The 25,803-nt window shown below is 38.3% G+C and overlaps 1 protein-coding gene across 1 annotated transcript in view; it reads left to right on the top strand.

The window, feature by feature from the left end:
* The window catches only part of GABA-B-R3 (gamma-aminobutyric acid type B receptor subunit 3), a 702,393-nt gene that overhangs the window by 442,827 nt on the left and 233,763 nt on the right, over positions 1-25,803 (top strand). The window lies entirely within an intron of this gene.

The raw sequence follows: 25,803 nt of genomic DNA, 5'->3' as shown, positions 1-25,803 counted from the left end.
CTCATATAGCCTCGCTGCAGAACGGGAAGTTAAACTCAAAATCAACTCAACTTCATTCATTTCTTATCATCACCGTCTTCTTTAGGCTAGCCGGCATAACTGTCGGACGTAAAACTTAAAGATTTCATTTCATTTTTGTACAGAAACTTATAGAAAACTAAAATGAAATTAAATTTTTTAGTTTAACATCCCACGATTATGCCTTTTTTAGGCTGAGACAGTGATTGAGGCAAGTGAGTGATGATGGAATGTGAAAGTGGGAGGAAACTGGAGTATCCCCAGACAACCCACGGACACGATGATGTCCACCACAAACTCACTTGGGCTGGTATCGAACCAGGGACCCTACGCGCCACAGATAAACACTCTATCACTGATCCTTCGTGCCCCCCCTACATAGAAAATTAAAGAATCATGTAGAGTGACACGGGCTTGCTATTGAAAACATTAATTTCGGTTTAATTTAAATAATCCACCATTGAGCAATATTTGGATAGTATCACTGCATGCGGAACCAATAGGATCATTTATGAGAAAATGTATATTGTATGTCTGGAGATGAAACTAAAGAATTATTTAAATTCCAATAGAACCTTACTCTTATATGAGGCATGAAGGGGAAAACGGAATATTCCATGGTCGGAAAAATTGTAAGAATTATATATTGTAATAGACCACGTACTTGTGTTCATAAACACCAAACATGTGATTGTGTTTACCAAACATTCTACACATGCTTCTATTTATAAACAACAACTACGTGCATATTACGATAGAGTACTACACCTTACGTTGGAGTACTACAAGTTCAGTGCAGATTACGTAGACATCAGCGACACCTACAATCATATGACGATGAGGAAACAGCAGCATCACCGTCTCTCGGAACGCCATATAACGGAGAAGATTCCATGGACAATCACCAATCTGCGATTGGTCACCCCTGCTTTAGCTTGCCTGGAGTTCTAGAAGATAACCAACCCAAAGCCTCTAGTTTGCTTCGAAACTCTAGGCTTTTTCCTTAACTCCAGCTTAGTTTGCTTCGGAGCTCTGTCGGGATTCCTAACCTCAGTCACTTAGCTTGCGTCGGAGTTCTGAGACTTTCAAATTCCTCTCTGCTTGCTTCGGAGTATTAGGGATTCCTAACCCACTCCACTACACCTAGCTTGCTTCGGAGCTCTGTAGAGTTCCTTCCCCTAGCTGCTCGGGCCTTCTTTCACCTATCTCTACCCTGCATTAGAGAGAATTACTGTACTATTCTTGTAGAATTAGGGTAAAAGTAAGGGGGTAAAAGTAAAAGTAAATGTAGTAGTAACGTCATGCGTCCCGCTACGTTTTGAGATACACTTTTACCCTTGTGTAAAATACTATTTATAATGGATTTTTTTAATAATAAACGGTAGTGGGAAAAGATTCCGGACGTACAATTTACTCTACCCTTCGCTACGTACCCCTTCACAGGAACAATTTTACAATATAGTTCGACAATATTTTGTTGTTTGACGTTTGAACAAAATATGGCATTTATGCGGAACTTAGTCGTTTCTGTAATATGGGTGAAGACATGGAGAGAGTAGGAATAAGGAAGAACTTCTACTAAAAGAAGAGATTTAATCAATAATAAGAAAGAATGACACGGCAGCACAGCTGTGATACTATCCCTTTGGTCTGTGATCGTATTAAAACTCTCCCCGTATAACGCACTTATAAAAATGAACTTGTAGCAGAGCAATTATCACGCACTTAAAACCTTCATAAATTTTAGAGCCTATTTTTAAGTACTGGAGTAGTGTCTTCTTTATTCGATTAAAAAAGTAAAAATAAAGCTAAAGTTTTCTATTTTTTTTTTTTCAAGACAGCAGGCATTATATAACACGTTACTTATGGTTTCAGACCTTTCTGCGTCGTAACATAGGGTGTAATGACGTCATAACTTGGAAAAATTGTTATGCCTATTTTTATTGTTTTTTCGCGGGCTTACTTTTGCATCTAGATGATTGAAATTTTGCACACACATTCAGTACATTCCTTAGTAAGTTTTAGATTTCTTTCAGAACTGTGGGTTGAAACAGGGGGATCCACAGGGGCAAAAAGATTTTAAAAAAGGATATTTTAACAAAAAAAAAATCCCTTTTGGCGCGTTTTCCCCGCCTCAGATTCATGATAAGGACTTGTGAGTAGTACCGTTTGAAAGTCTTTTCTATTCTGAAGAGAATGAGATTCGAACCATGATTCCAAGGACCCCGATTTCTCTGTAAATTTGGGGGGGAGGGCATTTAGATGCAGAAAGCATATATGAGGATTTTAAGACAAATTGCATTCAAATTATGCCTAATATTGTATATTGTTAAATACAATGAGGGGCCCACATGAGCTTTGGGGGGCCCGGACCCCTCGGCTCCCCCAGGATCTCCGCCCTTGCATGATCCTAGGATAAATAGGGGAAGATGCTGCAGGTACTTGGTTGAAAGTCTATAATTTATCTTTAAAAAGCCATAAGTTAAAGGTAATAATAAGGACAATAAATATTAACTAAATAGATGTCTCCTATATAGCATCGTATAATCCGTTCTCCTGTATCGAACGCAATACGATCAGCACGAAGCACCCCCTTCAATAATATAGCGATACTTGTCTGCTAATCCCAATTAACAATGACCCTGTGGCCATGGATAAACTCAAAAATTAGAAAACAGAACTTCTTGCATACAAACCACTTAGCAATCTCTACTGGTAATAAATTGTAATCAGAGAGGCTACTCTGATCAGACTGTATCCAATGTAAGTTTACAGTTACTACACGGAAAGTCGATTTAGATGGTATTACAGAACGAATAATAAAAAAAATAAACTGTAATAAAAAAGTAACAAAGAATATGAAAATAGTGTGTACTTATGGAAATAAAATGCGCATACTCATATCATCTCAACAAAGTATTAGTTTATTATCGTGTTTAAATTCAACAGTAGAGGAGGCAGTATTAAACTGTGGTAGTATTTGTTATTCTTATGACATCTTTACGTGTGTAGCTAACATTATTCGAAGTTCAATTATGATGCACTTATAAGGGCAAAGATCTGGAGAAACGTTATGTGCATCCAAAAGCGCCCATGTTGTGGTTTCCAAGGGGGGCAAGTATAAGCGACATTTCAAATATAGTTTCAAATTTTGCTGTAACAATTTAAAAATTCTATTGGGTTTTCGATATTCTCAAGTGTAATTTCCTCTTAGGGGGCGAGCGCCCCACCTTGCCACCCCTGATGGGCGTCCTTGTGTTCATCCGTTGATATATTTGGCTTCGGTTTAGGCGACAACTTCCAGGGCGTTTCTCATATACCTATTTGATTTGGTAATCTTTTGTAGCAATTATAATGTAAATTTCCTTGAATTATCAGCACCAACACAGTCTAGAACAAATACAATTCCGCAATCATGGTGGACACGAAGAAGCAAAGCTATCACACATCTTACCAGTTTGGTCGCTGCGGAAAAAGTGTACGACGAGGTCATCATATCATGGTTCTAGGAATAAAATCGAAGACTATTCTTAGGGTACTAATTCCATATTTTATAACGAGTTATCTGTATCTATTAACGTTTTGCATTATTCGTGATCAGTATTGAAACGGAAACCATAGATTTTCACCAATTCCGGTTGACACGCAGGGATAAAGAAATGTTTTTTTTTTTCTTTCTTTTGACGCTTAATTGATTCCAGAAGATCGCTTCCCGGTATCTCTTGCCGTTTCTGACCTATCGATTTCAATATTTAAACCATTAGTAGTTTTAAACTTCTACAACTTTCAGTATTAATGGAGAGTTAGAGGTGAAGATCGAATGTATTATCAAGACCCTGAATGGTTTAAGGAGAAGATAGATCCTATTCTTTCGACGTTCGCTGAGTAAAGTTCGTTTTCCGGACAGCGGTATATTGTACAAGTATACGAAATCCTTATGTTTAATGCTGTAATCTGTACGCAACATACATGCTGCTGAATGGATTGAAATAAACGCTTCGCGATATATCTTAACGTTTTTCCTCTATTAAGATCAATCTTTAAAACGAAATTACTAGAAAGTTTCAATCCCTTCAAGTTATAATAGAATGTTTCAGATGGAGACATTAACTTCTCCTTAGATGCTGAATCAATTCCAAGAAACCGTTTGTTGCTACTCGCTAACTAATATCATTTTTCGTTTTTGCTTTTTGGCAAACAACGTTGAAACCAAATATCACTATCTATCTAACTATTTCATTGTACACAAATCAAAGTTAACGCTGAAGAATATTCTTATCAAACGTTTCTGCTGTGGCACTAACAAGACGTAATTATAGGCCTACATTATGTTTAATGAGATGTTCAAAGTAACGACTGACTCGTAAACATTACGGAAAAATTATTATAGTAAAATGTCCATATCTCCGAATTCCTGAAAGAAAAAGGCATGAAATTGGTATTCGGACTTCTTATAAAAAATAATAAGGCATGTGGTTTAGTGTGTGTGTGTTTTTTTATTTGGCCTCCAAAGGAAGAAGATGAGGTGAGCAGGGTAAAAGAAGTGGGATTTAGGATTGTGGCCAAATTTCGGAATCCTTTAATGTTATAGACATGAAATTTTGGTATTTGAACTCATTTAACGTAATAAGACATCTATGCATTTTTTTAATATTTCACCTAGAAGGGAAGAAAATGGTTTAGGGAGGGGGAAAAGGAGCATGTTAAAGACACGAAATCTGGATTTTTGTCTATTTGGACTTTTTATTTAAAATAATTAAATGTGTGTTTCAGAATTTCTTGATATTTATCCCAGAAGGGAAGAGAAAAAGCGGGAAGAAATAGGGATGGGGTTACAATTATTATATCGAGATATGCATATTTCGTAATCTCTTAATGTTAGATACATGACATTTGGCATTTGTACTTATCATTTAAAATAATTAAATATTTAGTTCATTATGATCTTGAAGCTTTGCTGGCGTCTATTAATCCAATGTTCTCGGGATTGCTTCCAGAGTGAGTGTTGCTGTGCTGAGCTTTCGTTACCATACAGCGGCAACATCTTCAGAGCTATGTGTTGGAGTGTGCTGGTCGTACAATTTATATTGTTGTATTTAAGAATCGCTGCGTTTCTATTGGTGGTTTTTGTTGGCCAATGGCGTGCTCTGATTTTGCTGGTGGAAACTGCTCTCTGATTGGCTGATGGTTCTTTTCGTACTGAGAAGCTGGACGAAGGTTATCATCTACCTGACATCTGGATCCAGCTTCTCAGTACGAAAAGAACCATCAGCCAATCAGAGAGCAGTTTCCACCAGCAAAATCAGAGCACGCCATTGGCCAACAAAAACCACCAATAGAAACGCAGCGATTCTTAAATACAACAATATAAATTGTACGACCAGCACACTCCAACACATAGCTCTGAAGATGTTGCCGCTGTATGGTAACGAAAGCTCAGCACAGCAACACTCACTCTGGCAGCAATCCCGAGAACATTGGATTAATATTTAGTTCATTGTTTTTCAAAAAATATTTTTCCTAGAAGAGAAAGAGAGTTGAGAATTAAAACGGATAAGACTTCCAATTATTAAGAGGCGTGTTCGGAAAGTAACCTCCGATTGGTCACTGTGCGTGAAGTAATGGGGCAGCGCTATCATCTTTGCACAGACGTGCTCGGTAGAACAGTCTGCATCCAGCCGTGGTAGAGTGAAGGTTGTCTGATCACTAGTTCCACTTCTGTAGTGTCTCAAAATATTTGTTGCAAAAGAAAACCTCGCCAAGTGAGAGTTGCGAGCTGTTATACGTTTTCTTACGGCAAAACAAGCAGCTATTCATCGGGAACTTTGTGCCGTGTATGGACCAAGTGTGATGAGTGAAGGAGTTGTTCGTGAATGGGTTCGTTAATTTAAAAGTGGACAATCAAGCATTCATGAGAAAGAGAGGAGTGCCAGGCCATAAGTGGTCACTGATAAACTCGTACAGAAAATGTATGGAAAAGTTGCTCATCCCAGATTTGGCACCCAGCGTTTATAATATCTTCATGCATTTGAAGAAGTGGCTTGGATCTCAGCGCTTTCGTGGTGATGAGGAGCTGAAAGATGCTGTCACAGGCTGGCTCAAGGCACAGAAGGGATATTTTTATGCTGATGGAATTTCTAAGCTAGTGCAGAGATATGATAAATGCTTGAATGTTTATGGAAGCTATGTTGAAAAATAGAGCAAAGAAGTAGTTTTCAGATGTATATAATAAATCCTTCTTATTTACTTTGGTGTTTCTATTTTTAACCAATCAGAAGTTACTTTCCGAATGGCCCTCGTATAAAACATATCGAAATCCTTTTGGACTTTTAATCAAATAATTAAACACGTCCTCCAGCGTTTTAAGATGTTTGACCTATAATGGAAGAAATATGAATGAAAGTGCTGTCCTAAGATACTCATAAGATAGGTTTATACGTTCTGCGATACTTCGAGTTCAGACGAATTCAATACGAAACATGAAGATGTGCAAAATATTAAAAACAGAAACGCACGAGTGCATTTTCTGGTAAAAATTATGTAAAGTAATATACAGGGTGTCCCACAAAAAACCTTTACTCCTTACATACCGGTTAATCATCTCTAGTTAAATTGTTTGTTGACTGACAACACTGTCTCGAGAGTTGGCTACACTGCATTTTATCGAAAAGTTGAGTGCAGCAATGTGTTTGTGCGCCAGTTGCTGTGAAGAAAGCTCGTATTGCTGAGTTGTTGCAATGTGTCATGTGTTGAATCAGTGGTTGTGCTAACAAGCAATATTTGTGACAGAAATGAGGCAGTTTGCAACAGCTATTGATAATGCTTTAGAACAACTAATTGATAATGTGGTATTTAACGTAAAGACAAGCTCCATCACGAAATGTAAAGAAATGTTTCAAGCGAAGTATTCTGGTAGGAAATTCCCCACGACTAACACTATTCAAGACCTGTACAAGAAAGGGAGAGCTGTAGGATCCGTTCAGAATGTGCAGAGGAATAGGCGACCGACAGGGAGGACCCCGGAAACTATAGACAGAATTCGCACGTACATTAGGAGAAGCCCCCGCAAGTCGGTTAGGATGTCTTGAATCTATTCCCTGTTCAGCGTAAGCTCTAAACTTCGATAAACAAAATATTTGTGTCCTTCCGCTCGTCACAAATACGATTGGCTAGTGATGTATCATTTCCACTCCCCAGGGGGAGGAGCAAATTATACACCTGAATTTTGACAATCTGTCTCGTGTTGCCCAGATACTTAGGGCATCCGCAGAAAAAAAGAAAAATACTTGAAAGACTTTTTTTAAAAAAAAAGTTTAAATTTAGATGGTAAGCAATTATTGCTTAGTGAGGAAAGGTGTCTCTTGTTGGTGTTTCACCACAGCACTCGCGAAACTGGGATTCGTGTGAGACATCTTTCAGACGTAAAAGCAGAACACGCCTCCATAGTTGAATTGGCGCCATAATTACTGCGCATGCTTAGTGTTTATTTCTATTGTTTCATTAAACACAGTCGATTGTAGTATTATTAGATAACCCGTATTATATTTTTATCATTTATAATAATGTATACATTATAATAATAATGTAATTGACCTTCATAGTAAAAGTAATAACCAAATCATATGGACTATTTTGCGGAGGAGTACAAGCGTCGATAGGCCAACAGCAAATCAGCGAGATTTAGTTTCACGTGGCTTTGTTTATCATAGTTTAGAGCTTACGCCGAACAGGGTTTAGTGTTATTTGAATATCGTGCGTGAGGCGTACTAGTTTTATATGGGACATCTTGCAGTACAGACAAATGATGAATATTTGTTGAAAAAATCTTTAGTTTCGTTCAAGACAATTTGCTTTGTAGAAAAATTTAAGTAATCTGAAAATATATAGTCTACCCTCTCTTGGATATCTTTATTTGAATATTTGGTAGACTCCATTCTTCGTAGAACATATTTATGGATATACACTTCTGTCATTCTTTCCAGAAGACCGGAGGTTTCTCTTCTTAAAATGACCTCTGTATACCGTATACAATAAATTGCGAGGACAATATTATTCATGCATAGGAGAAGAATGCTGGGAAAAGAGAGTGGGGAAAACAAGGTTGGAAGATGGTTATGCATAAGCAAACCAAACACACACTAAAATATATTCACACAGAAGCAGACATTCTTCATGAGAAATAAAGAATGCAATATATATTTTCTTTTCTAAAGCTGCATACTAAAGAAGACAAAAGGAAAATACATCTCTGTTTTATCTCTGTCACATGTATTCTCACAATATTGTGAGGGGTAAACACAGTGGCGTGGTGGTAAAGTGCTTACTTCTGATGGAAAACGAATCTGGCTCGATCTCAAACAATGCGAATGTGTTCTTTCCAATTTTTTCAATGAATATACGAGGAGAAGTCAAAAAGTAAAGGGACTTTTGCAATTTCTCGCACTAGGGTCTGGTAACACTGCTAATATCCGGCGCTGAATTAGTGTCGTCTGCAACACTTCTATACAACGTGTCACTCTTACTCCTTCGTTAGTCGTTGGAATGTAGCAGACCGTTAAAACATGGCAGCTCCATTGTCGATCTGCACCAAGGAGGAAATGACAGCAGTTATTAGCTTTTTGTTTACGGAAGGTGTCAAACTTGCAAAAAAATTTCGTCGGATGCATGTGCAGTATAGTTACAGCTGTTTATCGCAAAGCAAAATCTACAAATGGATAGAGCGTTTCAAACAAGGCCGGCCTTAAGCCGATTGGACCGATTGCTCCCAGTTGGGTCCCGCGTCTAAGGTTTCCTGCTCTAGTGCCATCTACTCTACTATCCGGTCTAATCTACTCTCCAGTGCCATTTTAGCAGCATATTAGGCCGCAGAGCATACAATTGTGTTGTGGTCCCTATGGCTAAATTTTGCTAATAATACATGTAATCAATACATGTCATTCTTCTCGCGGGACCCCGTCCAAGTGGCTATTGTACCTTTAAGATGGCTCTGCTACTATCGGTTGTCAAGTACACACAACAACATATTGCAATACAGGTACATCCATGGACTCCACAAGGGAGGGTAAAAAACTTATGGCCTCTCCCTAACAAGCAAATGCATAGTTTGTATTAAGTTTCCGGTTATAAGGAAATATTTTCTTAATTGAATGCTGCAGTAGTTTCTTCAATTTTTACGTTTACAACTTCTATTGTAAAAATAGATATTATGTCCAGGGAGTATTCTGAATACCCCCAAACCCCGAACATTCCCCTGGAAGTAAAAATATTGTTTTGAGCTTGTGTAAAAATATATATCATTATTCTGGGTGCACACCCTCTTTTATTTTGAACACCCCATTAAGTAAACATGTCTGGCGTTCTTACTGATCATGTGATGTGATACTGCCGTGAATACCGAGATGGTATCAAATCAACCTCAGTGCGACTTCTTTGCATATTCTTTCTCTTATTATAGCTCTATTAAAAATACAAAATCAGAGGACAAATTTTGCCCTCTTCTCCGAAAAATCCCATGGATGTATTTTCTTAAATCAAGTCAGGAAAACCGAATGTACACTAGTGCTTATTGAATAGTTGGCTGCTTATTAAACCTTGTCTTCTAACTCCAATAATCCAATAGAAAATATGTCATCCATCTTCCATCAGTTCCTTAAGGTTTGTAATCATTTCATCGCCATTTTATTTTGCCTCCAGTCGACAACTGTTTCAAGCTGATTATACTTGTCATAAGTAGGTATCTAGGATGTTGTCACCAGCGTACATTAGGTTTTTCTGACTTAAATTCTTTTCAAAAGATGCAGCTCCTAAGAAATCTTTGAACCAACGAATTCATATCAATGTGCATTTCATTATGTCTTGCAATTATAAGTTTATGAAAACATAGACTTCACCATCGTATTTCTTGTAAAATTCTAGCCCAATTTGATATATTACATGACCCCTTTCCTATTTAACAAAGTGAGCGAGATATAAGATAGCCGATTTCAAGATGGCGGTCATGGCCTCAAATAAATGTCTATTTCCTCCTGGTGTTGGTTAATGTGTTTTTATTTTTCATCACTTTACCCGTTTCACAAATAAAATGAAATTTTCTGACTTGAAACACATTGTTATGGCTTATTCTGATCAATCACGTTTTTGGCCACTGTGGTTGTCTTTATGAACGGAAGCACTTTAAATTTTGCTTACTCTCGTTTCTTGATATTCCACACTTCTCTGCCAAGTTTGGTCAAGAAACTAGATTTCGACATCGGTAGGTTTACTTGCAAGAGAAAGAAAGTATGAAATGTTGATACAGAACCTTCTTGAAAAATTGCGAGGCACAAGGGTGAAATATGTATTTTAAAATTCATTCACTGTGTGCATTTCCATTTGAGTTATTTCTCTGAACAAGAATTTTACAAATGATCAAAAAATGGATCAAAAGATTGTGATCTTGGCCAAGAATTTTAGGAATGATCAAAAAATGCGTCCAAAGATTGCTATCTTGGCCAACAATTAGTTTTTGGATGAGATGCCACTAAATCAAGTTTTCGTATTTTCTACGGAATAAGCACATTATACTGAGTTAAGTGATAGTTTAGGTTTGAGAGTTCTCAAGATATAAGATGTACAAGAAAATTTTTGATTGAAATACACTGGATATTTTGATCCAAAAATTAGCTACTATAAGCAAAATTAGCTACTATATATATACTGCCGGTCAGAAGTTTCCGAACAGACCAAAGAACAGGGAAATGTTAAGTTTGGCTTGTAATACGATGCAATTTTGGACAAGATACTTGGTAGTTTAGGAACACAGTGATAGTTTTAACAGCAGAATAACATAATAATGTTATCCAGCAAAGGAAATTAGCAAATTCCTTAAATGTTCTTCTCGTCAAAGAAACCGCCCTTTGCCGCTATCACACGTTTCACCAATTGGGGCATGTGGCTTACAAGTTTTTGAAGATTTTCATCTGAATTATTATTCCAGGTGTTCTGCAGAATATTTAACACATCATCAGCAGATGTTAGATAGTTTTTTTCGTACACTTCTGCCAAGCTCTTACCAGAGAAGTTCGACGGGGTTATTATCTGGAGACTGAGGAGGCCATTCCATGATACAAATATCTCCTTTGGCTTGTTTCTTCTTAAAATAATTAGAACAAAGTTTGGATCAGTATCTTGCATAAAAGTGATTCTGCGAACAATCAAATCAAGTTCTGTGGGAATAGTATGGCTGCTTAAAATGGATTGATAACCATTTTTGTCCAGATTTCCTTCTATCCTGTGAATCCAACCCACCCTAGAATTTGCGAAACATCTTGAAAGTATTACAGATCCTCCTCCACGTTTAATAATCGGGATTGCACAGTTAGGACTCATTTTTTCTGTAACAGATCTTTGAACATAAACTCGATGTCGTTGCCCAAAAACTTGAAATTTTGACTACCAGTTCATAATAGGCGCTTCTATGCTTTGTTGTCCAATTTTTGTTCTTCAGGGTCCATTGGAGCCTCTGTTACTTGTTTCCACTGAACTTGCGATGGTTTCTGCACAGCAACTCTTACCCAGAGTGCAGCTACTGTCAAATGTCGATTCACAGTAATAATTGAAATGCTTGTAGAGTGACTACGATTAAATTCGCTGCAGTAAGTTTCAAATTTCTTTTGCTAAACAATACAATAGTACGATTTTTCATACGTGACGTAATACGAGATCTTTCAGTTTGATTTTTATCCACGTTCTTTCGCCTTCGCTGAAAACACTTGATGGAATCATCAAAAGTAGATGGAGTCTATTTCAGTTTGAAAGATATTTGAGGAATAGAAAAGCCCACATTATGACGCGCAATGATTCTAACGTGTGCCTCTTCACTTAATATCTTACCTCTGTGCGTGATTTCTAACAATAACGGCAACAAACCCTCAGAAGAGGCAAAAACATTCACACAAACATTTCAAAACGTCACTGTACTGTATCTCATAATATTGTTCACTAATAATGTAAACTCCTGACATTATTTATGTCTGATAAGGCCTGTATATCAAGGAATTATATTCCAGGGGTAACTATAATAAGGAATGAACTGCTAATGTTTAATGGTTCTCGAACAGGCAAAGTTATATCGTGATTGTGATAACGTTATTTTTAATTAAAATAATCGCCGACTTTACAAAAGCTCAATAATCTTTCTTTTTTACTACATGTAAACATGTTAGAAAAACGAAAAACGTCTATTATCCTCCTGAGATATTATTGAGACCTACACAAACAAAATATTTCTAATTGATGGTTTTCCCTATTGAGTATATATTGATTAGCTCATAAAATGTAAGTTGAAGCGAGTGTCCGGAAACTTTTGACCGGCAGAATATATAAAAGAAAAATTCACTTTGCAACACGAATGAAAAAGATTGTCCAAAATCATTGTGCATTTCAATATTACATTTTTTATTATTTTTTGAGTGTAGAATAAATCAAGTTTCTGATTAAACGCACTTAACTCGCCAAATGTAAAAGTAAAAATATATATATGGATTTTTGAAGCCGTATATATATATATATATATATATATATATATATATATATATATATATATATATATATGTATATATGTATATGTTCTACAGACCTTGGTGCAAGTTAGTTGCAAGGCTAGGGCCCCGCACCACTTTAGGCCGACCCTGGAATTTCTTTGTGTGACGAGGAAAAATCGAACAGGCCATCGACGTTAATGTATGAGGCTAATTTGAAAATCGTTAAGGTTATGGTGATGGGAAACAGACGAATTACAGTGGACGAAATCGCAAATACTTTACATATCAGGACAGTTAAAGGAAGCGCTTAGGGAAAGAAGATTTCCAAAAGATGAAGAAGTCATTAATGCGGTACAAAATTGGTTACAGGTGCAACCTAAAAACTTTTTTCCGACGGAATTTAAAAAAAAAATGAAACATTGGGAATAGTGCGTTGAAGTGCACTGAGATTATGTAGAAAAATAATGTATGTTTCAGTTTTCTATCATTAGAATAAATATACGTTTTCTCAAATCCCTTTAAAGTTTGACTTCCCCTCGTATTTTAGCCTGCAAGAAAAGTGTAAGTTCCACTAAATATTTCATTTCATCTCACACAAATGAACACAGATAAAGGGGTACATGGTGGGGTTCGAACTCATACTCTGAGCTCGTGTCTTTTACATTCCGAATTTCATAATCTTCTTATAGATTTCGGAAATCTGTAACTCAGCCACAGGAGGTAAGCACATGGCTGAGTGGTAAACCGCTCATCTGTGGAGCAAGGGATATCTAGTTCGATTCGAGCCCATGCAAGCTCGTGGTGGACAACATTGTATCGAAGCTATTGAGCATCGCTGGGAAAACTGTATCGAGCTAAAATAGACTATGTTGAGAAATAAATACATTTTCCCAATTTTTTGTGTTTTCTTTGTTATGTTGAGTATTCTTGGGACTACCTTCGTATATAGAGCAAAAACAAGCAGAGATAGCAAGAATAGTTTTCTTTTAAATCGATTTAGCGTTCCAAAAATGGGTACCATCTCCTCTTTTAACCCTCTCTTCAAGCCCGAAGTGGGAGAGACAAACCACTCCCGTTTTAGTGTTGATCAGTATATAATGAAAACGGTACTAGGTAGCTAAAGAAGTGGTTATATCCAATCAATTAAGCATGGCCAGAATATATTGAATATCCACTCTAATTTCTCTACTAAAGCTAGAAGACATATAAATCTATTAGCACTTCCTGTTTCATCGTGCCATACAAATCAGGCTCCCTCAAACCGTGTACACGTGATGCTTCTAATTGTTACTAATATGACTTTCCTCAAGATCCGCCACTGCGTTGTACAGGGTGCCTATAATTATGCATACGATCTTTCATTGAATGTAGTAGCTGTAATTCTGGACAAAAAATTCGATATGGCAACACTCTGTAGCCTGAGAGTAGGGATGTGAGCAAGATGGAGCACAACCACACTATGCGATACCAGTGCGCGAGTGGCTGAACGAAACATTCTCGAACCGTTGGACCGGTCGACGTGGGTCTGTAGACTGGCCTGCTCGATCTCCTGATTTGACACCACTTGATTTCTTTTATGTAGTGTTTTAAAGCACAAAGTGTATCAACATCACATACGCAATTTGACCGAACTACGGAAAGCTATCACAGAAGAGTTTTAACAGGATGCCAGTACGGGTCTGTCAAGCTGCTTGTGACAACGTTGCTTTTCATTTCCAGGCATGTATCGATTTGGATTGTTGCTCTTCGTCTCCAGGCATGTATCAATTTGGATGGTTGCTCTTCGTCTCCAGGCATGTATCAATTTGGATGGTTGCTCTTCGTCTCCAGGCATGTATCGATTTGGATGGTTGCTCTTCGTCTCCAGGCATGTATCGATTTGGATGGTTGTTCTTCGCCTCCAGGCATGTATCGATTTGGATGGTTGTTCTTCGTCTCCAGGCATGTATCGATTTGGATGGTTGCTCTTCGTCTCCAGGCATTTAACGATTTGGATGGTTGCTCTTCGTCTCCAGGCATGTATCGATTTGGATGGTTGCTCTTCGTCTCCAGGCATGTATCGATTTGGATGATGCATTGGTGGAACATGCCATGGAGAACAGAGATTAAAATTCTTGTAAGAGACGTGACTAATGTGTTTATGTTCAAGTTATGTTGCTAGTTTCTTTACCGCAGTCTTTGAAACATCTGTGCATAATTGTGGGCCACCCTGTAGATAACTTTACTCTTAACAAAAAACGTAATTAATCATTTAATAAACTCTAATTTATATTTGAATGCCTCAAATACTCAAGAATGTGGTAGAATTTCTCCATTTTATTAATAGAGCAAAATCTGAACTCAACATAGCTATATACTGACGTAAAAGGGAAAACTTTTTTCCCTTACTGCTATGAAGTTCGGAAGGCTTGCCTTTGTCTAGAATATTGAATAGGTGTTGTGTTTTATCACAATTCTTGTCATGCACCATTGTTGTTATGAGTGGAAGGAACACCTCGTGCGTGGCCTCAACCAGCAGCGTGTGATGCCAAGAAACTTAGCTGTGTCATTTTATCTCGACAGAATGGAGATAGCCAGAGACAAAAAAAAAAAAAAAAAAAAAAAAAAAAAAAAACACTTCGAAAATCTTATCTCAGATACATATATGCACGGGGAGTAGAAGATCACTCCTTCATTTCTTCCAGAATAAAAGGAAGTGAATTTATTTATTTATTGAACAAATTCCTAGATACAGCATAACTTTGTCATTTTACACAGGAAAAACAAACAATAACGGTGTCAACAAATGGTGCAAAAGTAATATTATTCCTTCAAAACTCGTTTAATTTTCTCTTTCAAACACCGAGTAGCTCGAAAAAATGTCTACATCAGTTGTTAAGTGATTATAATTCCATATTCTATATACAAAAGGAGACCTCTGTATAATTGCCAACCTAGGACGCGCAAGATGAAATAAGTGGGTATTTCGGATGATGCGGGGAGGGACACGTAAGGATAGTTCCTGAAGTAGGGTTTCCGAAATTAAGTTTCCATTAACTATTTTACGAAGAAATTTCAGATCAGAGTTAGTTCTCTCGGAGTTTGGATATTAAGACATCGCAAGAGTTCCTTTAGGCATGGGCATCCGAATGGGAGAGAAGGGTGGGGCCCGGGCCCCTCCCTGGCTCACGAAAATGTATACGTAATATAGTAAACCACGTATATTAGATGCCAGAAATACTAGACGTAATATAGAAACCATGGAGATGAGCCCCCCTTTCTTCGGGTGCTCCTGTCCTTAGGTAATATTCGAAGTGCGGTAACACGAAAACGTACTACAGAAATAAAGAAGTTGAGAATGGAATCAAGTTTAGAGAGATGTGTAAGTGCTGCCATCGCCCATATGGGACAGCAATATTCGATCTTGGACGCTCTTAGAGTTTTATAAAAAATTTGCTAATGACGAAACAGTGCGTAGTTCTATAAATCGATAAAGAAGCCCCAAATTGCGCATTAAATTCTTAAGTATTGAGGAGACGTGGTCAGAGAATGTGAGTTTGCAATCAAAGGTGATGCGAAATGTCATTATAACTAGCACAATGTGTAATAGGGTAATCGATATGATATGTGGAGGGAGCGGGAGACTTTTTCGTAGTAATGGTAATACTGTCACATTTCTTGCTGATAACTTTCAAGTGCCATATTTTACAGCAGCCTATAAGGTAATATATGTCTTCTGTAGGGCAATAGTGTCATGGAGACGTGATATTTCTATATAACTTACAATCGTTAGCAAAAAGTAGAATGCCACTAGGATGAGCTGACATGTTAGAGCAGAGGTCACCCATATACAGGACAAATAGCATATATATACAGGGTGCTAATGAATTATACCGACAACTGTAAGAGGTGATTCCTCACATCAAAATAAGAGAAAAGGTTCATATGGACCTATGGCGAAAAGTGCACAGTTTCAGAGCTAGAGCTGTCCAAAATCGCGAAAAAGGTAAATTTCAACAGGCCCTATTTCCATTTCTAGAAACTATGGATGGTGATATTTATCAGCGTAAAGGAAGCCACGCATACACAATCCAAATGGGTGTACAGGGTGTAATTCTCAGATATGGTCTCAATAGAGTTTCCATATATACCCTGATTTCAAGGAGGGTCCAAAGTAGGCAGGAGGTAAGCCTTGACAACAAGGAACATCCAATACTTTGAAAGGAAGTCGGAAGTGTTAGGAAAGAGCAGCTCCATGTTCTTTTGTGTTCAGAGTAACGTCTGATGCGATGTATTTCGTCACGGTATATTTCACGTTTTCTTCACTTATAAGCGTGAAATAAAACATTGCACCATGCGTTTTCCCGAGTACGAGAGACCGTACTACTGACGATCCTTAACACTTCCGACATCTCGCCAAAGGATTCCGTGTTCACTGCTAAGAAGTCTTATCGTTTGCCTACTTTGAACCAATCATAAAGTCAGGGCATTTCTCAAAATTGAAGTTGATGGCATGTCTGGGAATTTCACCCTGCAAGGAATACTCTGTACACCCGTTGAACATTAATGAATTGTGCATTTTTGGACTGTGTATGCATGAGTTCCTTCACACTGATAAGGACCACCATGCAAAATGGGAATACAAATCGGGGACGCTATTCTAGAGGTATGAATTTTAGTAACAAAAATGAGCAAAAACTGACAATTTTTGTTAAAAAAAAAAAAGAGTGCAAATTTCAAGTGTAAATATCCATAGAAACAATATCAAAACTAATTACATCCTATATACAGTATATGTAGTCGTGAGTCTTGTGTACGGACTCAAACAAGAGAGTGCATAAATGGTTAATAGACCGTATCTTGAAGATCCTAGGATGGATTAAATATAATATAGATTAACATTTATTTTGTGTGTATCGATAAAAAATTCTTCAGATAATTTGGGTTATTATAAATGTTCACAGAGAACCGAAGGTCTGCGGACTAACGCTCTTACTACGTTAAGTATAACAATAATAGCAGTTAACTTATTATTGTTTCTTGAAATTACTTTCTACTTGACTTGAGTAGATTTCATTGTTGCAATCTTTTGAATTAACTCGGAACTTCTAAAGAACAATTGGTAGCGTATGCTTTATAGAGATTTGCAAACGTTGCAGCAGGCACGTAGCCAGGATTTCGTGAAAGGGGGGGGTACGTGACATGAAATACTGTGGTCATCACAAAAGGGGCTCGATCACTATAAACTATTTTACTGGAACATATATTGGTTCGTTAACCAGGATTTCGTAACGTGGGGGGGGGTGACATGAAATTCTGAAGGCCCAGGAGCTCGGTCAATCTAAACTACTTTACTATCAACATATAGGGTATTGGTTTGTTAGGACAATAAAATGAGGATAGGTTGGCAAGTCTTTTAATAAAAAACTATGAAGAAATTTCGAGCAAAATAATAAAAAAAAGTATTGAAAAAGATTTTGCAATATTTACGTCCTTCTTCTGTTTATTCAAATATAAGAATTTTCCTTTCGTTATGACCTCAATTATTATAAAAAGTACATACTGAATACTGTCTTGTAAACTAGCTTCTAATATAAATAATATAAAGAGTTTGTGTGTTTGACTGTCTGTCTGTCTATGTGCGGCCTGGGGACCAGACGAGTGGACCGAGAATTTCCAAATTTTGTTCAGGGGTGCCTTGGCCCAGGCCCCAGATCAAGACGAAGCGTTTTTTTTTTCAAATTTCGAAACACTAGGGTCTCAGGTTGGCGTTTACCTTAACCGACTTGGGATCCAGACAAATAGACCGAGAGTTACTAAATTTTAGTCACGAATACCTTGGTCCAGGCTCCAGACCAGAGTTAAACGTTTCTATCGAAATTCAAACCATGGGGGTCTCAGGAGGGCGTTTACCAGGACATGTAAAAGTAGTAGAAAATGACCGATATTTCTTTATTTAACAATCACCAGATACAGCTCAGAGGCCATTTTACAGTGAATATCCAACAACATTAACAATGGAAAGGATTTGGGAAGGTATCGGCCAGGGCCTGTTTAGTAGGTGCCATCCCGGCATTTGCCTGGTAGGACTGACGAGGAAACGGTCTCAAGTGTAAACAACCGATTTGGCTGGGGTCCGGATATGTGTTACTGGAGACCAAAGTAGGAGACACGTATTTTGGCGTTTGGGCCCATACGCAGAAATGTCCGAAATACGGGGCCCGATTTGGCTGGGCCCAAACGCCAAAATACGTGTCTCCTACTTTGGTCTCCCGTAACACATATCCGGACCCCAGCCAAATCGGTTATGTACAAGTAACGTCATTCGCTTCCTAGTTATAGCATGTAAGGGCACTTTGGGGCCCCGTATTTCCTGAAATTTCTGCGAATGGGCCCAAACGCCAAAATACGTGTCTCCTATTTTGATCTCCCGTAACATATATTCGGACCCCAGCCAAATCGGTTGTTTACACTTGGGACCGTTTCCTCGTGAGGGAAACCCTGGAAAACCTCAGTCAGGATGGTAGGCAGCGGGATTCGAAGCCACGACCTCCAGAATGCGAAGCCAACGCTGGGTCACCGGAGGGGGGTGAGATACCAAGTCATATAAAAGTAATCCAAAATGACCGATATTAGTGTCAAATCCCTGGTTTTCGCGGTCGCTGAAATCAATTGTGACACTTCTATTAGCGATGACTTGCAAGTATGCGGGCAGGGAGTCAGCGAGGGGTGGATATCGAGACATGTAAAAAATAGCCCAAAATGACCGATATTAGTGTCAAATCCCTGGTTTTCGCGGTCGCTGAGATCAATGGTGATACTCCCACAGGCGTTGACTTCCAAATACATCCCCTGTGCGAAGCATGTGTATATTCAAATAGTTTTGTAATATACGTATGCGTTCCTTTCTCTGTTGAATCAAATGGTAACAGAACTTTCTTTCAACATATTTTTTTTTGTTTGTTTTTATTATTCCATCAATTACTGTCGGTTCCAAATGACAGGTTAAAGGAGCAGCAGAAAATTGTCCTTGAAATAACAAGTTTGATACTGCAAGAATGCGATGACGAAAAGTTATGATTAAAAATGTCCACGCTGTTACACAACGACACTTATGCTTTCGAAAGCTTGAAATCTCCCTGACTAGTAGCAGGAATTCTGAGAATTCCATAACTTTTCTTGAAATTTCAAATTCCCTGACTCTTCCAGAATACCTCGCTTACCTCGCCACCATATTGCAAGTAATACAAATCTCCTCATAAGAAAGAGTAAGCAAAAGCTTCCTGTAGTTTTCTTTCTAATTTTTAACGCTGATCCTTCTTTTTGTCATTTCATTCTGTTTTATCCTTCCTTAATTTTTTTCATTTCTGGTCTCGAAGGGGGGGGGGTCCGGACGCCCAGACCCCCTCCTTGGCTACGTGCCTGGTTGCAGGTAGGAAAATAAGTTTATAGAACCTTCTCTTTACTGCTAATAACTCATTTTCTCAGTACTTATACTCTGAGATTAGTTTTATGAAGCCTTCCCGTTCTGTTCGCTGGTTATTTCCTCACTAGTTATACTCTGAAGTTTACTTTATAAAGCATTTGCTTTACTGGAGGCTAATTATATAATTTCTTATACTCTGAGGTTTGCTTTATAAAACCTTTCCTATACTGGTAACTAATTAATTCCTCTTTACTTATACTCTGAGATTAGTTTTATGAAGTCTTCCCGTTCTGTTCGCTGGTTATTTCCTCACTAGTTATACTCTGAAGTTTACTTTATAAAGCCTTTGCTTTACTGGAGGCTAATTATTTCATTTCTAATACTCTGAGGTTTGTTTTATAAAGAATTTCCTTTACTGGTAACTAATTAATTCCTCATTACTTATACTCTGAGATTTTTTAAAATGGAATCTTTGATTTACTGGAAAGTTATTAATTCCGCATTACTCAAAATCTGAGATTTGCTTCATTAAACTTTTGCTTTACTTGTGACTAATTAATTCCACATTCTTTACTCTGCGTGGTTTGCTTATTGTAAGCAATCTGAGCAGAAAATAATGCATTTCGCATTTCTGGTTTGTTTAGAAATAAGTGGAGCAAGAAACACAAACGTAAATGGGAGTGAGACAAGATAAATTATAAGTGATATTTTAATTAAATGTTCTTTCATTACGTTTAAACATTTCCAAAAAGTAAAACAATATTATGTATTTGTTGTGCATTCTTGCAAATTTACATAAGGCAACCTCTCACATATCTAGTATATCACATACTTTTCTTTTCCTTCAAAGTCACAAATCGCAGAGTATAAAGGATCTCTTGTCTATTTGGACTTGCTTGTGTGTGTATGTGTGTGTGTGTGTGTGTGTGTGTGTGTGTGTGTGTGTGTTTGCGTCACCATAGACCTAGAGAAGAAGAAGAGCCGTCAAATTTAGTTTGTGTTCCTAAGGTTTGACCAAGAATCAATCTCAGGAGAGTTTTCTCAGCGAGCATACTCTTTCCAGCGAGACCAATTTTCTCTCCTTCTCTCTCTCTCTCTCTCTCTCTCTCTCTCTCAATACCAGAAAACATGTCAAGCAATATAGCAGAAAGAAGAAAGGGACACGAACAGAATCACTCTCACCAAACAGGTAAGAAAAGCAGAAACCAGAAGGAGAAAATGGAACACGGGGGAAGAAAAGCATTGGGCGAAAAAGAACAGGATTGAAAGCAGATAAGGAGAAACAAAATTGAAGCCAGAGATTGTGATAAATTGAAAAAAAACAGAAAAGAAAAATAGTTTGAAAAAATCAAATGGGAATAGAAAGAAAAAGAAGAACAGAAAAGGCAAATTCAAGAGAAGAAAAGACTGATAAATTGACGCAACAAGTAAATAAAAGAATTGGAAAGAAAGACAAGAAAAACAACTTCAATTCTGAAGGGAATTTAAACAATGCTTTCCATCTTATCGTCTTTTGTGTCTCGTTTTGTTTTTGGTTGATTGTTTCTGTTGTATTATTTTCATGAGAGTCACATATACATGTTTATCTCGTGGATTTAAGGGCGGCTCATTACTTTTGTGTAGTGATGCACATGGCCAACTTAAATGTAGGATCAATTTTCAATCTTTGTGTTCCTTAAACCGTTGTCTGAGAAAGCGTTAACTGTGTCTAACAAGAAAAAAATGGAAGTCTTAAAGTGCTCTCTTCTAGTATTTACATTTGCGTAGTATTTATAAAATCCATATTCTTTCTCTCCTCAACAATAGGTTGGTGGGTAACATGGGAATTTTAAAACTTTTTTCTCCCTTGGGAGAGCTGTTTTATACTTTGATAGGGTCTCTTCTTTGTAACTGCATCTAGATATTCTATCCTTGGTCTTCCTCTTCATGCTTTTCCTTCTGTCTTTACCTCTATCAACAGGTGATCCAAGAGCTCCTCCGTGGCTAAGCGTTTAGAGTACGCGCTTTTGGATTACGAGACCCAGGTTCAATTCCTGGTGGGAGCTCATGTGGTTCAGATTCCACTTGAATTAGTAGGTCCCGTCTCATAGCCTTGCTACTGAAAGGGACGTTAAAATCAACTCAACTCAACGACGATTCAATCGGAGTGCCGAATAAGATGTCCAAGCATGTTGTTTCTTCTTTTTCCTAGTATCTTCATGACCTGTCGTCCTTCATTAGCTTCCTTTAGAACGTCATCATTCCTATTCTTTCGGCCCACGATATGCGCAACATTCTGCAGCAACACCACATTCCAAATGCTTTCAGCTTTTCGCAATATCCACGTTTCTAATCCGTAAAGCGCCAAACTCCACAGCAGGGTCTTCATTAATCGTTACGAACGTCCAACGACACATTTCTTGATGTGAGCAGTCCACTTTTCCTATTCAATGCTTGTTTAGCCTGCGCTATTCTTGAACTTAAGCCTTTTTCACTTCTTCCGTCCAGGGATATTAGACTTCCTAAATAGGGAAGCTTTTGTTATTTCCTAATTTTTTAAAAATTTTTTTAGAGTTAATATGCTGAGAATTCGCTCTTCACGCTACGGAAGAAGATACTAAATTAAAGAAATGAGTTATGGTATACATTGAGGAACTATGGTAGACATCCAAGTTGATATGAATTTCTTTTTAAAATAGATATAGATACACTATATCCGGTTTCAGCATTGGGACACGGGCTGAGAGGTAATCCATTCTTGGTACAGTGAATGACGTATAAAAACCATCTTTTTCGTTCTCTCTCACCGCCTTTGGTCCATAGAAATTTACAATTAAATGCTAAGTAAGGTAGCAATTTTCTGCTCCTGTTCACACTGAACATCACGAAGAGGAGACATAAGGAAACTTGATAAAACAACAAAAGCAAGGACATCGATAACGTAGGTGATGGGTTTGTAAGTAAGAAAATATAAAAGTAACCAAGAAAGTTCTGTCGATTATTCACCCACCACCTTCGAACATCGACATGTCACCTAAGACTACCTGGAAGATCAAAAATAGTCCCCATCAGCATTGACGACCTTCTGCCAACGTTCTGGAAGACCATGGTTTCCATCGCGGTAGAAGTTGATGGGCTGTTAAGCGAAGAAGGTATCAAGTGCATTTTGCACCTCTCCTAGGGATTCGAACTGGCGTCCTCTAGAGTAATTGTCCAAGGAGTGGAACAGGTGATAATCGGACTGCGCAATGTACGGGGAGTATAATGGATGCAATAATATCTCCCATCCAAGTCGTAGAATAGTGTCCCGGGTCATCCTAGCCACGTGAGGCTTAGCGTTGTCCTGTAACAGGAGGACCCCTTTGCAATTCAGAAGTGTTGGCTCCAGAGTCTTGAGTTTTTCTTGAACACGGCTCAACTGCTGACAGTACAAAGTTGCATCGATGTTCTGATCAGCTGGTAACAGTTCTCGATACACGATACCGCGAGCAGTCCGCCAAACACACAAGAGGATCTTCTGGTTTCAGCTATTTTGGAACCGGTTTATGGGATGCTAACCAATGATCACGGTACCGTGGAGATTCTCATCACATGTAAACACCCTGTCCAGAAATGGCTCCTTACTCAGAGGAGACAGCAAAGAAACACAGGTATCTGCTCGCGTTGCCTTCTGACCTAGAGTCAAATCATGTGTGACCCATCGACCCAAGTTGTAGTGCTTCCCAAGTTGATGATGGTGCTGCCGAATGGTTTCTCCACTCACACTGAATTGTAGTCCCAGTTCCTTACATCTCTGGCCATTGTTCGCCTCAATTACTGCCTAAAGATGTTCATTTTTTACATGTGTTGGTCTTCCGGTACATGGTGCGTCTGCGAGTGTTTCGTCAACGACCTTAAACTTGTTACACCACCGCAGAACTGTCCGCGTAGTCACGATACCCTCACCAGAGAGCTGGCATATCTTTCGCTCCACTGCAGTACCGTTTGACCCCAGTTTGTACTCGTACAGCATACACGCCTTTATGACGCTCTGTGGAGGTCCCATGTTCACTCTGTCCTTACGGAAGTTCACGGTGTAACTGAACTTCCACAACCAAATAGTATGTTGGATATTCCCACACCAACAACTGAACTTCGCCTTCTGTCTATTCGCTTTCAACTCACGGTGCAAGGGCCAATTGAACAAATACCTCCAGAAAACGCGGCAGAACTTTCTTGGTTACCTTTATGCTATGAGCGATGACAGATAACGAAGAAATCTTGAAGAGTCTGTTTTCATCAAGTTTCTGCATGAAGTCTTCAGTGATGACAGAAATTCGCCAACTCCATTCCTTATCATGAACATTCGTGTGGCGATCTTTAAAAGTACTAAGCAATTTTCGTACCGCTCCATCGGTTATATTGCTTTCTTCATAAACTTCACTAATCAGGCGATCAATTTCTGCCAATTGCACACCCTTAGCACTAAGAAAAGAAATAAAAAAAATATTTGAAAGTCGGCCGGATTTTCAATCGGCGGAAACATTTTAAATACTAAAATACATATGTAATCAGAATCGAATGCTTCCGTAATGGGTCAGCGGCTTTTCACCAGATGCAGGTACACGGTGCGCATGCGCAGGATACTGATCGCAACGTTGGAGCGGCCGAATTTCTAATGAACGTTACTTAAAAAGCTCGCCTCATATATAAAAAAATTGAAGAAATGTAATATATGTGATTTATTCGGCGCAGGAGCAGTGAGTGTTGCGTACAGACCAACCTTGGTTCGTACCAGTATTCGTACCTTGAGGGTAATTTCCCTAATCTAGGGAAATTTCGAAGTTAAATTTAGCAAAAAGGGAAAAAGGGATATTCTTCGATAAAACGTGAGAACCCAGGGGAATTCTCGTGCTCACTGTTTGACCAATATAAATGCTTAAATTGTTCTTTGTTCTTTAGAAATAAGCCAATGCAATAGTAAGACTGTTAGTGTGCGTGTGTGTGTGTGTTTGTGTGTGTGTGTGTGTGGGTGGGTGGGTGTGTTTGTGTGTGTGTGTGTGTGCGCATGTTTGAGCATAATTTACATCGTTTACCTCTGGTGCGTGGGGTCTTTGATTCCATAACAGCTTGCTCCAATTGGACTTTGTGGTGTGGAAACGCCCTGTCCATGGGTTTTCTCGCGGTTCTCCCGTTTCTTCTCACTCTATTCATTCTACCATAGCATCAAATTCCCATCGTCACTGTCTCCATTAGCCTAGCCGACATAAACGTGAGATGTAAAACAGGATGAATTCATTTTATTTCATTTAATTTACAAATTAGGGAAAATTTGATTAGAAAAGGGAAAATTTTGTGTCAGTTGAGGGAAATTTTCTTACGAAAACCTACGAACACTGGTTCGTACTGGAATGGAAGTATAAGAGTCACGACTAAATGATTTCCAGAGGAATAGTTTACCTTCCTAACGCAGCACAACACTCAGATCTGTTAGCCAAGATTGAGAAGGATATCTGGTGCAAAATTAGCTTTTGAATTGGCCATAGATGTACAATAATTTAGAGGTCTGAGAATTTGGTGACCCATAGAAGTAAAGGGCGTCCTATAAAGAACGCTATTTTTAAAATATCCACCATTTCTGTTCTAGTAAGTTGGCACCACTGAACACTGCGCGATTTTCATCTGTTGTCTTTCTGGTTAGTAGTGACGAAGCGCTGAATAGTGCGTGATCGTTATCGGCAGTCACGTAACATTTACCAGTCTCTACTAGGGATGGCCACATTTTCCGGAAAAACAGAAAACAGAAAATAATTTTTTTCCGGAAACCGGAAAATTGAAAACGGAAGACGGAAAATTTTCCGGAAAAACGGAAGACGGAAAATTTTCCGGAAAAGCGGAAGA

Source organism: Thermobia domestica, chromosome 5, assembly GCF_964235325.1.
Source record: "Thermobia domestica chromosome 5, izTheDome1.hap1.1, whole genome shotgun sequence".
Taxonomy (NCBI): Eukaryota; Metazoa; Arthropoda; class Insecta; order Zygentoma; family Lepismatidae; genus Thermobia; species Thermobia domestica.
Note: the sequence above shows the minus strand (reverse complement) of the source record. Positions and strands in the feature narration are given on the sequence as shown.